The 13,708-nt window shown below is 38.0% G+C and overlaps 1 pseudogene across 1 annotated transcript; it reads right to left on the bottom strand.

Annotated features, from left to right (window-relative positions):
* Positions 1-1,077: 1,077 nt before the first annotated feature.
* LOC308616371 (eukaryotic translation initiation factor 3 subunit E-like) lies at positions 1,078-13,156 on the bottom strand (annotated as a pseudogene). The gene is made up of 3 exons: positions 13,102-13,156; positions 3,195-3,258; positions 1,078-2,103 (listed from the first exon to the last, which is right to left on the bottom strand). The product of its transcript is annotated as a eukaryotic translation initiation factor 3 subunit E-like (transcript).
* Positions 13,157-13,708: the final 552 nt, after the last annotated feature.

Genomic DNA, 13,708 nt, shown 5'->3' with positions numbered 1-13,708 from the left:
GGAAGAAGAGAAGGAGTAGGAGATGTTTTCTACAAGTCCTTTGCCTGTCAGACAGAGAGCTGAGTCAGAGACAGTTGGCTGAAATTGTGAAAAGGCAGACCAGCAGCTTGAGAGGGTGGTGCAGATCTCTTGTTATTCAGCCTTTCCCAGGAGCTACAGAGCAGGATGCTCTCACCATAGTGAGAATGGGGATTTAGGAAGAATGGGAGGTGTCCTGGTGAAGGGGAAATATGCCAATTTGGAAATCCAAGGTCTTGGAGTTGTTGAAAAAGTTATTGAAAGGAATGAGCTAAAGGCAACACAATGGGGTGTGGTTTAGTAGAAATGAGCACTAGCCTTGGACTTAGGAATTGTATCTTTGAATTTCAGTGTTGGAACAAATATTAAAAATTATGAAGATGGATCATATTTTGAAATATTAATTGTTTGTTTCCAGAATTTGCTTCATTCCTTGTTCCTTCCCACATTCAATCAGCTAAGCATTCTCTATAATTGCCTTGGAGGTGAACTGACAGAAGAAAGCAAAGAGAGTTGGTTGCTGGTTTTGAGTTTAGCAACCTACATATTATGACTCAGCTATAGACACATGAGATTTTGAGAGAATATATGATATGATGATGATATAAATGATAAGAGAAAAATTACCTTAAGGCAAAGGATGGGTTCCCAAGGCTGAGAAGAAAAAGATAAGAGAGACTTAGAAGACAGTTGGACAAAGAATGAGGAGACGTCGCCAGAGGGACCATAGGAACAGTACTGAGTCAATATCCAGGAAATGGCCAGTGTCCATCTGAGCATGATCATATGTAGCTAGGGCCCAGGGACAGAAGCTACTGCCTTCAAACATGAAGTCTTATATGCTGCCTGGACTGAGAAGCTATGATGAGTTCCTTCCTTTGACAGAAGTTACCATCTGGCACACTGATCATCAAGCAGGAGTGATAGCCATTTATACCTTGACCCTTAAGATTGTTCTGTTCCCATCCAGCATACCCTAGAATTGTCAAGTATTTTGTTTTAATGAAAAACAGTCTAAATTTTATTCAAATTCTCCAAAATTTATACTCATTATGTTAATTGTTTCCAAAATGTTTCACATTTACATAATGGTTTTATTATTTCACCTTTCTTTTATAGTTTTTTAAATTTTTTCTGTACAGTTCTTCAGTAGAAGCCAAAGTCCTGAGTTGCCCAGTTAGGAGCCTCTGACCTACTATTCTGATTATGTTTCTTCTCAATATTCATGACCAACATCTGGCTTCTAAATGAAAGGCTTTTGGCCTTTTCAATCACTTGCTGATAAGATGAGACTACACTGTCACCCATAACCACATGACCTAATTTAGAATCAATCTTGGCATCCAGTCTTGCATTTGTAATCAAATTTACAATCCACCTTTCAGCTTCTTCTGGAGTCATGATCAGTTTATCTGCCAACATGTTAATGCTGATACACTGATGAATGCAAAAAAAAGTCTCAAATACAAAGAGACGGGTATTTTCAATGGACTCCTCCGGACAAGCCACCAAGAAGAAATCATTCACTAGCACTGATTCATAGTCCTTCAGCTTTTTCTGAGCCCCATAAAAGTCAAAATTAACATATAAGCACTCAACAAACTCTGTAACGGGTTTTTTATATGTGTAAGACTCCTGTTGAACAACTTTGACCAGATCATTTAGCACCTGCCAGCCTTTTCAAACATCTTTGTTTGTTATGACTGCTGTGGTCAAATAGTGGAGAATATGTGGACACATCATCTGAATTACATTAAGGTACTGTGGCTGGTAGAGAAAGAGATCAATAATGTTATCACGTCCTTTGGGGTGATTGAAGAAAACATACAGAGACCAATGAATGAGCATGTTTGCTGCTGAAGAGACTAGAGTGGCAAACTCACAGAATTATTATCTATAGTCTCTTTTAGCCACATAAGGTCTTCCATGGCTGCGTTCCAATTCTGCAGTAAGATTTCAGAGACCAGTTTTCCCCAGAGTGAACTCAAAGCATTTCTGTCCATTGTGGGAACCAACACTCTAAAGAAGTAAAGATATTCTGCTGCTCTATAGTAGTTTCCACATTTATATTGGAATTTTGCATACCTTTAGGGTGTATCTAAATATAGAATTGTCAAGTCTAAATCAGTCTTCTGGGACACTTGTATACCAAAGAAATAGACACTTAGAGGGGTGGTAGTGTAGAAGAAAAATCCCCCAACACATGGACTTACTAGGTGGGAATGAATGAAGTCATCTAGGGGTTTCTCATGTAGCTGACAGTCCAAAAAAACGTTATCCTCTATGATTTTCAGAATAATGACCCCCCAAACATATCTACATCCTAATCCCTAGAATCTGTGAATATGTTGCTTTACACGGCAAAAGAGACTTTGCAGATGTGATTAAGTTTAGAATCTTGAGATGGAAAGATAACCCTGCAATATCCTGGAGGATTCAATGTAATTATAAGAGTCCTTATAACAAGGAGGTAGGAGGGTCAGAGTCAGAAAGGGAGCTTTGTCAATGCATGGAGAAGTTGGAGTGATGTAGGGCAGTGAACCAAAGAATGTGGGTAGCCTCTAAAACCTGAAGAAGGCAAGGAAATGGATTCTCTCCTAGAGCCTCCAGAAGGAAACAGCTTGTTAATAACACAGAATCTTGAGCCTTTCTCTAAATCTACTAAATCAAATTATCTGGATTTGGGCCCAGACTTATGTATATTTTAACACTATCCAAGGCTATGCTATACAGTCAGTCTGTACTAGCCCATGCACAGCAGGTAGAAAAACACTGGATCTAAACTGACAAATGGGTCTCTGAGACCACTATCACATTCAGAAGTGTTAATGTCCTTACCACATAAACACCAAGTGGTCACTCAGTTTCATAAGAACACTTAAAGGGATTATGATCTCATCACCTCTTGAATAATACTAACAGCTTCCATTTATTGAACGCATCCTAAGACAAACAGTGTGCTAATATTTTTATGCATTATCTCATTTAACTTCAGAGCAACCTTATAAAATAATTATTAATGTTATAATTTACAACAACAGCAAAAAAGATCTAGGAAAGTTAATTGTAACCACATGGAAAGTCAAAAGTATGGTTAACATGTAACTGGAATTGCTGTTTTTAATGCAACTGGGTTGGAGCAGACAGGATCTCAAACCAGTTCTATTCATTCCTACCAAGGTACCGACATGAGGATTCCCTTCCACACGATCTCTCCTCCTACAGGGTTCAGGAGACATCCTGTCATCAAAGCAACACCTTAGAATATACCTAGTGAATAAGAGTTGCTTCCACACAGGGAAAGTAAAATAGAGCTGAGCAAAGTTTTGGTCCCAAAGAGCTGCAACTCTCATAGGACAATGACCAGCACTCTGCTAGTGTTTCATTAGGAGGTCTTTACGAGATGTAATGAGGACAGCTATATGGCATTGATGATTTATGACACTGGTCCAAATGCCTAATGTGATCCCATGATATCCATTAATGATCTGACTCCCACCTTGTGATAGATGGTGTCTCTCTATTGGTAGTTGATGAGTCTTAGTGCCAGTTCCACAGCTCTCCCCCTGGTTCCCTTAGGTATGTTGAGTCCCAGGCAGGCTAGGCTCCACCAATCTCCTCCCTCAACATTGTCTTTCCTCCACACATTAACTTCCAGCCCATGGAATTTTTATTTGGTCTTAGTGGGCAGTGCCATGTGACTCCTACTTCATATTTCCAAACCTACTATTTCAGCATATACTTTGTGTTCTACTTCCTTCCAGACATTCTGGCCTTAGATTCTAAAAGCCAGACTCAAAATTCCTTTTCTCAAACTATTCTCTTAGCCTTGAATTTCAAAATCCTGACAGTATAAACTGGCAGTTGGCTGCATGAGGTTCAAGGACATGTAGGAGAGGGGAAAAAAGAGGGTTATACATACAATATTGCAATATATTATTCTTCTCTATAACCATAATCCCCAGGGTCAAACAGGCAATAAGAGATGAAGCCAGGAATTATTCTCACTTCTCTCTGATGTCAAAGTCTATATGACACCCAGTTCATCATTGGACATCTCTAGCTAGTGAACCCAAGCCAAATCCCAGCAAATTCTACCATAGGTCCTAGATCTGGGCTTATGAAACAGCTAAGTTCCTCATTTTCCAGGACAGTCATTAAGATACTTGAAGATAATTATTTGGGCACCTGAGTCATCTTTGAGCTAAGTTACCACCAGTTTCTTCTACTCTTTTTCACAGACATGGTGTCTCTTATTTTTCATTATCCTGGACCTCCTTTAGAATGTGCACAATTTTTTGTGTGTGTGTCCCTCTTGACTTGTGACTTTCCTAAATAAGCTGCATCATCCCAACTAGTGAAGTCCAAAGTCAACTACAGAAACTTTTTTGATCTTGTTCCTGACACCACATTCCTAAAGCAAAGGATATTTGTACGATGCAGTATGTGTGCATATTTCTACTTCATCTGTCTATGAGATACATACAAGCTCAGGGAAGACATTTGGGATGAATTTAGGGTATGCCTCAACCTCTTGCTTGAGCCCAAAGAGCACTCACATGTCCAGCACATACCAAGGTTCATAAAAAGACTAGGAAAAAGGCTTGTGAATGTATTACATAGTAGTAGGTCTAGTGCTAGAGAGAATCTGAAGTCACCACAGGTGAGCCTTACTTCAGAAACCCCAAGCTGGAGGACAGCAAAAGATGGGGTGGGCAGTGAAAGAGGCAAGGAACCTGTAGCTTATCTGCCAATAACTTGCTCTGGGATCTTGAACAATCATTTCATCACTCTGGATTTTATTTTTCCCACAAGTAAAACAATACAGTTAGACTAGAGTGGTTTCCAAAAGTACTTGATTACACACTTTGATCAGAAAAACATTTCTGCACATGCACGTGAAATTATGTCTATTTTATTTATTTATAAAGAATATACATTCAACCCCAATGTATAATATATAGTATAAAACATAACATAAAAAGGTTCTAAATAATTAGACTTCTAAAATGTAATCTAAACTTTAATATATTTTCCTGTATCCCAGTGAGTCATCATAAGCATCTAAAACAGGAGTTAGCAAATTTTTTCTGTAAAGGACCAGATAGTAAACACTTCAGGCTTTGCAGTCCATATGTACTCTGTCCTAAAGACTATTTTGTCTGATATTAGTATAGCCACTCCAGCTTTTATGGTTGCTGTTTGCATATTACATCTTTTTCCATCCTTTTACTTTTAACCTATTCATATCTTTGAATCTAAAGGTGTCTCCTGTAGACAGAATGTAGTTGGATCTTGTTTTCTAATCCAGTCTGACATCTCTGCCTTTTGACTGGATTGTTTAATCCATTCACATTTAATGTTATTATTGATATAGTTGAATTTATATGAATTTTTTTTCTATTTGTTTATATCCTTTTGTTCCTACATTCTTACTTTACTGCTTTCTTTTGCATTAAGTAAATATTTGGTAATGTAACATTTTAGTTCCTTTATGATTTTTTTTTTTTACCATTTTTAGGGTTTCTTTTGTTGTTTGTTTAGTGGTTGCTCTAGGGCTTACTATATACATTTTAATTTATCACAACTTACTTCAGATTTATACTAATGTAATCAAAGTGAGATAGAAATGTTACTCCTATATAGCTCTATTCCCTCTTTCCCCTTTTTGTGCTATTATGTTATACATATTATATCATATCTGTTACAAATCTAACAATACTTTATTATAATTATTACCTTATATCATTTTACATCTATTAAAGAAACTGAGATATAGCGTCCATTGCAACTACTCGACTCTGAAATTATTGCATTAAAAACAGCCTTGGGCAATATATATATGAATGAACATCACTGTGTTCCAATAAAACTTTATTTATGGACACTGAAACTGAATTTCATATAATTTTCATGCATTATAAAATATTCTTCTTTTGACTTTTTGCCTGTTATTAAAAAATGTAAAAACTAGCTCACAGGCTGTGCAAAAACAGGCAGGGGGCAGGATTTGATTCAAGAATGCAGTTTGCCAACCACCTGACTTTCAGCAATGATTTTCCAAACTCTTTTATGTGGCACCTTGGGGTTAACAGACATGCCTCTGGGCCTGCCATGGTGGCAAAGGTAAGATCAGAGACTGGGCTTCAGCATCCTACCTCCATTTCAAGAAGAACAGTCTGCTTATATTTTGCTTATTTTTTCCAAACTGAAAAGATTCTGTTTAACAAAGTGTCCCTGGAAGGACGAAGGAAGGAAGGAAGGGGGACAGGCGGGGAGCAGGATGGAAAAAAGGGAAGATAATCTCAAATGTTCTTTCTAGCTTTGAAATTCTATTACATTCATCTAAAATTGTACAAAATCATCAGCGACACTGGAACTATACTTCAGTTAACCTTGAAATCTAAACATTTGATAGTATGCTGTATTTTCATTATTTCTATTAAGTTTTTCCTGAGTTTTGTAATCAAAGTTCTTTTCTGAAAATGGAACGAGCATTAAAGGAAAGAGAACGTTCTACATCTGGGCCTAAAGAACCAGAAGAGAGATATTTTAGCACCCTCTTGTGTCCATAATTAGTGATAACAGCAACCCTGCTAAGTATTGGGGACATCTAATAAGGCCCAAGGCATCAGGGTGAAATGCATGGAACAAAGAAGTTGAGGTAGTGACAGGGTTTGTCATTCCTTTTTCATACTGATCTGCTCTATTCGAATAAGTCTTCTACAAACAAGAATCCCTTACAAAGAAAAGTTCTTCCTTCCTCCTCTTTATCAAAATGCTACCCACTCTTTGAGAGAAAGTTGATCATCTTGAGTTCACCATAATAATTTCTTCTCTGCATAATTAGAGAAGTAAAGATTACTGGTTTTATTTATTTTTTCACATTCAGTTCCTTTATTAGCTTAGATAACCAAAGGTCATTTGGAGAGATTTTTAAGGTAAGATTACTGGTTTTAACATCAGGTATAAGTCTCAACTCTGCTCTTTACTAGCTGTGTAACACTGAGTTCATCAGTTAACCTTCTCTCCTAAGTGCTTCTGCCACCACTTATCAATGAATGGAATCCCACACACCTGAGCATCGTAGCTTCCCCTATGATTGAACTAAGCAAAGTCACCTCCCCTCAAAAGTTAGAATTGGAGGCATAAGCCACAAAAAAAACATTAAATTAGTCTTCATCAAAATTAAAAACTTTTAGGTGTCAAAGGTGTCAAAAATTAATAAACTAAAACCTCAGTTAAATGGAGTTGGGAGACCAGAACGGGGAGCTCTCATGCCCTGCAACAATAGCAGAGACCAACACAAAGTAAAAAGACTCTTCTTCTTTCCTGGCAACAACTCAGTCAATGAAAATCCATGGACTCTTTGTTTACTACAGCCCTCCCAACTTCCTTTTCCCCTCTATAAAAGAGTTCTTCTCTCCTTGCTGTGTAGGGACTTGCATGTGGCTGGCTAGCCATGGTTGCAGGCCCCAAACTGCAATTCTAATCCCAAATAAGCCCATTTTTACTGGAGAAATAGCTGGCAGTCTGTTTATTTTAGGTCAACATTTTGGTGGCACATACAGGAATTTAGAGGAGACCCCCCAATGACTCCAGAGCTGGTGAGAAACAGGTGCAGTACCCACACTGAGCCCATTGTTGCTCACTGCTTTTCTCCCTGACCATGGAGTTTAAAGGTATGTCTTTCTCCTGGATCCAAGCTTCCCCCCTCTTTGGATCTTGAAGTTCTCTAGGGTTTGTTTGAGATCTGTTTTAAGGTTTCAACTTTTCTAGTTAAGGCCTTGTTCTAAGTGCGAGTGTTCATTTGGCACTTCGATCTGATTTGAAATCAGATTGTTCAAGTTGGGACTGGTTCAGCCTTTGGCCTTTTTTTTTTTTTTTTTTTTTTTGGAATGAGGGCTGTTCTATGGGAACTGAGCTGAGAAGGCTTCAGCTAGGTTCCTCTAGGACCAGACTGTTCTCTTAGAAATGGCTGGTATTAGGCCTACAGGTTGTTAGAGATATTTGAACTGTTCGAGCTATAAGCTGTTTGAGCTGAAAACTGTTTAGGTGGTTTGAAAATTATCCCGTTACTCTAGAGAAAAAGTTATGAGAATGCGACCGCAGTTATCTAAGTATTTTGAGGGCACTCCCCTACAGGGATTTGAGCTGATTTTATGTTTAAAAACCACAGTCTTTCCTCAAGTGCATTTCCAACTAAAGAAGCCAACATAACCAAAGGCAATTTAAAATATCAGTGGCCATTAAGAGGAATTTTGAAATCCTCAAACTTACTCTTCTTAAAAATAAACTGGACTACCATAGCTCTAAAATGTCTCAAACTAAATAGAATGTCTATTTCGATTTGTATTTTGAGGATTCCAAACTTTATCAGGAGCCTAAAATTGCCTTTCTGCAAAATAAGATTTTAAGATTAACTGATGCAAATAAAGGATTAAAGAAAGTGAAAATGGCCCCAAAAGCCACAGGCCCTTCCTCCTTGGCTCCTTCGTCCCTGGTTCTTTCTCCAGGGCCATCGTGTCTCACCCTCCATTCCTTGTGCCCAAGCCCTGCCTCTGGCGCCATCCTCCTCCTTTCTTTCTAGGCCACCTACAGCTCTATACCCTCAGTTCCCCCATCAAATTCTCTCACTGAACTTCCTTTTTTTCTCAGAAACTGACCTCACTTCCTTTGCCTCTGAACTTATCAGAATGTGTCCCTTTAAAATTAAGCTTTCTGAGGATCCAGAGACTAACCCTTAATTTCTTATATTTCCTGGACTAAAGCTAAACTGTGAGCCACAGTCAAAGATTTTCCCAAAGCAACTGAAGATTCTCGCCGATTTGCTGAGGAATTTAATGCAGTCATTCAGACCTATCAACCTAGTTTCTGACTTATGTTAGCTAGTTCATATGCTTGTCAATGAAGGCCAGCCCAGCACTGGATGAAAATCACTAATTGGGAACATTCTGAAAAGTCTCTAAAATTACAACTGGGAGACCAGCCTGCTAACTTATTATACGATTAGGCTCAGGCAATGGGTGGGAGACTTCATCCAATTTTTAGGGCATTTCCAAAGCCTACTGATTGGAACAAAATTCAGGCTTGCACATAAATTCTGATGAATCTTGTCATGACTATTACAATCAACTTCAGATTATTTTTAAAGAAAATCCTGGTCTTCCTTCAGATGTTGATTCCACCCACGCAGCTTTTAACTTTATGTCAAAATGGGTTATTCATGGGCTGAACCAGGACCTTGCCCTTCTAGTAAAAAGAACCAGGATGTAATGGGAAACTATGTCCACTCCAGATTTAGTTAATCTGACAAACCAGCTCTCTCTCACTGTGGATGAATCACCTCAAAGGAAGACAGCTAAAATTCTCTTTTTTTTTTTTTTAGGATTTTTTAAAAACTGAAGTATAGCTGATTTACAATGTTGTGTCAGTTTCTAGCATAGAGCAAAGTGATTAAGTTATACATATATGTATATATATATATATATATATATATTCTTTTTCATTATAGGTTATTACAAGTTATCAAACATAGTTCCCTGTGCTATACGGCAGGAACTTGTTTATCTATTTTATATAGAGTAGTTTATATCTACTAATCCCAAACTCCTAATTTATTGCCCCTTTTCCCCTTTGGTAACCATAAGTTTGTTTTCTATGTCTGTGAGTCTGTTTCTGTTTTGTAAATAAGTTGTTTGTATCATATTTTGGATTCCACATATAAGTGATATCATATGGTATTTGTCTTTCTCTGTCTGCCTTACTTCACTTAGTATGATAATCTCTAGGTTCATCCATGTTGCTGCAAATGACAGTATTTCATTCTTTTTTATGGCTGAGTAGTATTTCATTATATATATTATACATATTATATGTATTATTACATATATTGTATTATAAATTATATATACATATTGTATATGTATATATATTATATATGCATGAGTGTATATATATACCACACCTTCTTTATGCATCCATCAGGACAGATAAAATTCTTAATCTTCAACTTCAGCAAATGAAGGTCCCTAAAAAATATCAAAACCATCTTGGTTTCTGCTATTATTGCAAAGAGCCAGAACAATGGAAAAAAAGATTGTTACAAGTTTAAGCACTTCAGGTGCCTTCAGCCTTTCTAACATCCTCCTAGTTTTAAATGACAGGGCTTTCCCCATTCCCTTCTATTCATCAGCTTGGAGAAACATTTTTCCAGATTACAGATGAATCTCTTCCAGTTCTAATTGACACCAAAGCCACACTCTTGGTGCTCAATCCCACTATAATAAAGCAGCCCCTGCCTTGGAGTACTAAAATAACTCAAATACAGAGGATCTCTAATGAACCTTAAGAGGTTCCTGTCCGTGAACCTGTTGTCTTTTGTTTAGGCCCCTTGAGAGATACATACCCTTCTCTCTTCAGTCCTGCTGCCCTTATCCATTTATAGGCAAAGACTTCTTAGAGAAATATCAATGCTGGAATTTCTTTCTCCCACACAGGGAAAATAAGTCTAGAATTTGACAGTAAAAAATCAAAGCATCCAACCAGATGAATTAAATGATGCTTTTACATCTTTATTTTCTCCATTTCTGACTATACTAGAGCTCATTCTGGAAACACTGACCACGTATCTCTATTGAATCAACAACTACCTTTCTTATGGGCAAAATCTCTAACTGATATTGGCAAAATTCATAGCACATCTCCCATCAAGATTCAGATAGATCTCTCAAAAGCTCTCCCCAGAATTAAACAATGTCCTATGAGTTAAGAAGCCCTTCAAAGCATAAAGCCCATAGTAGAAGATTATAAGGCTCAAGACCTTATTATCCTTGGTACTAGTCCCTGTAATACTCCCACAACAGTGAGAAAACCTAAGGGCCAGGAGTGCAGGTTTGTTCAGGACCTCTGAGCCATAAACATCATTGTTATCCCTCTATACCCTGTTGTTCCTAACCTTCATATGTTATTAACGTCCATTCCCACTGGAAGAACATTCCTTACTATAATTGATGTATGCAGTGCATTCTTTAGTATTCCAGTTGATGAAGGTAGCCAATACCTTTTTGCCTTCACTTGGGGAGAAAAACAATTCACCTGGACAGTAACACCTCAGGGTTTTACTGAGAGTCCTTATTTCTCACAAATCCTGAAGGCTGATCTGGATGAAATAAAGTTCCCTAGAGGTTCTACTTTTTGTAATATGTGGATGATTTACTTCTTCACTCTCATTCTCAAGCCTTCTCACAGAGACAGTATCCACTTTGTAAAGCTTTTAGCCTTAAAAGGACATAAGATCACCAAGAAATAGTTGCAGTTTGCCCAAACCTAGGTTTTATATTTATGGCATCTGCTATCAGAACAAGGACTTCACCTAGATCCAAATAGCATGGTGTCCTAAGTCTCCCAAACCCCCAAACTAAGCACCAACTGTGAAGTTTTCTCAGGCTCGTTGGTTATTGCTGGAACTGGATTCCAAATTTCTCTCTTATGGCCAAACCTCTGTGTGTTTTACTAAAGAATAACAATGCCAACACAATTTTATGGAAAGAACCAGTGACATCACCTTTAAGGCTTTAAAGAAGAGTTTGGTGAACCCACCTGCCCTTGAGCATGCCAATTATCAGATTACCTTTTTCCTTTTTATATATAAATAAAAAGAATTGGAATGCCCTTGGGATACTCATCAAAAACACGGGGACCACTATCAACCCATAACAAACAACTGGACCCTGTGGGATGGAGATAACCCCCTTGCCCTAGAGCCATCACTGCCACTCCCCTTTTGGTTAAGACCACTGAGAAAATCTTTGTGTGATCTCCTTTAACCATTTTTGTACCTCATGCAGTAGAAGGCTCCTAAACTCCCATCACACTCAATATTTCACAACCAGTCACCTCACCTCCTATGAAGTCCTTTTTTCAAACTGATGCTCACATAACTCTTTTAATAATAACATTGTAATAACATTAACCCTGCTACTCTTCTCCCCTCTGTCACCACCAAAGTCCCTCACAACTGCTTAATGCTGATGGATCACTTCCTTACTCTTAATGATGATCTGCAGGAAATACCTTTTGGTAACACTGACTTCTCATGATTTACTGATGGTTGTTATTTAAAAATATGACAATGATAATTAATATGCTATTGCCACTCCTTTTGATATTGTTGAGACAGCATCTTTACCTATGGCTACTTCAGCCCAGCAGGTTGAATTATATGCTTTTACATGGGCTTTCACTTTAGTTAAGGGCAAAACTGCCAATATTTTACTTACAGTAGGTATGCTTTTGAAAGCTCATGGTTTGGGAATGTTGTGAGAACAATATGGCTTCCTTACTTCCAACAGAAATAAAATTTTAAATGGCCCCTATGTTCAAGAATTTTTAGATACAATACTTTTACCTGCCACTTTTGCTATTATGAAGATTCCAAGGCATTCTAAATTTGGATCTCTGGAAGCTAAAGGAAATCACCTAGCTGATGTTTCTGCAAAGAATGCTGACTTTAAAGGGACCAACAGCAGCCAAAACTCTGCAATGGTCCAGAGGGATATTTCCCCAAATGATAACTTAGAAAAATTGACTAGAGAAGCCCAAAACTTGGCCTCAGAAAAGAAAAAATCAAGATTGGAAATTCAACAACTTTTGGTTTGATACAAAGAAAAAGCTCTGGTTTGGGCCAAATAACAATTCAATCCTGCTGGAGACTCTAAAATTACCACTTCTAACCATTTGACATGCATTAAACCATTGGTCTACTGACAAAATAATAGCATTCATGAATCAATATTGGTAGGGAAACATGAACAAAGCCACAAAAAGTGCCTTCCTTACTTGTCCCACTTGTCCAAAGTACCACCCAGGGAAGCATGTTGGTACTGCTCCCTGACATGCTAAACCGCCTAATGGACCATTGATGGTCTGGCAAATGGATTTCATACAACTTCCTCCATTTCACAGATATAAATATGTTTTAGTCATGGTCTGTATGCTTTCACACTGGACTGAAGCCTTCCCTTGCAAATAGACTACTGCCTCTTCTGTGGTTAAAGTCCTTTTGGAAAAGATTATCCTTACCTGAAGAACTCCTCTTAAACTCTATAGTGTTCAAGGAACCTATTTTACTCGTCATGTATTCAACAAGTCAACATCATTTGACCGGTTTTACACTTCCACTGTGCCCTCAATCCTCTGGTTTAGCTGAACACAATAATGTCATTATTAAGACTCAGCAGGCAAAATTTGTAAAGGCCCTCCAAATACCTTGACCAAAAGCATTGCCACTGGTCCTTCTAAATCTTAGACCCGCCTCTTTTGGAACTCATAAGCTTTCGCCCTTTGAGATAGTCACAGGACATCCAATGCACTTGGTCCCTGCCTCTTGTGACCTACAACTGATAAAAGGAGAGATACTCCACTGTTGCAAATGTCTAATTTCTTCTATTAAAAATAATCATGTTCTAGTAGAGCATTCTTTTCAGAGTGCACTCTTCAGGAGATAAAGACCTTAAGTATCACACCTTGCAACCTGGAGATTTCACCTATTGGAAAAAACATCTCCAGAAAGACTCTCTTCAACCTCACTGGAAAGGCCCTTATCAGGTCCTGCTAACAACCCTCATGCCTCCAAATTCCAGGGAATAGACTCTTGGATTCACACCTTAAGAAAGCACTGAAGCCTGAC

The sequence above is a fragment of the Mesoplodon bidens genome, assembly GCF_964165515.1.
Source record: "Mesoplodon bidens genome assembly, chromosome: 4".
Lineage (NCBI taxonomy): Eukaryota > Metazoa > Chordata > Mammalia > Artiodactyla > Ziphiidae > Mesoplodon > Mesoplodon bidens.
This window is presented reverse-complemented; position numbering and strand designations above follow the sequence as displayed.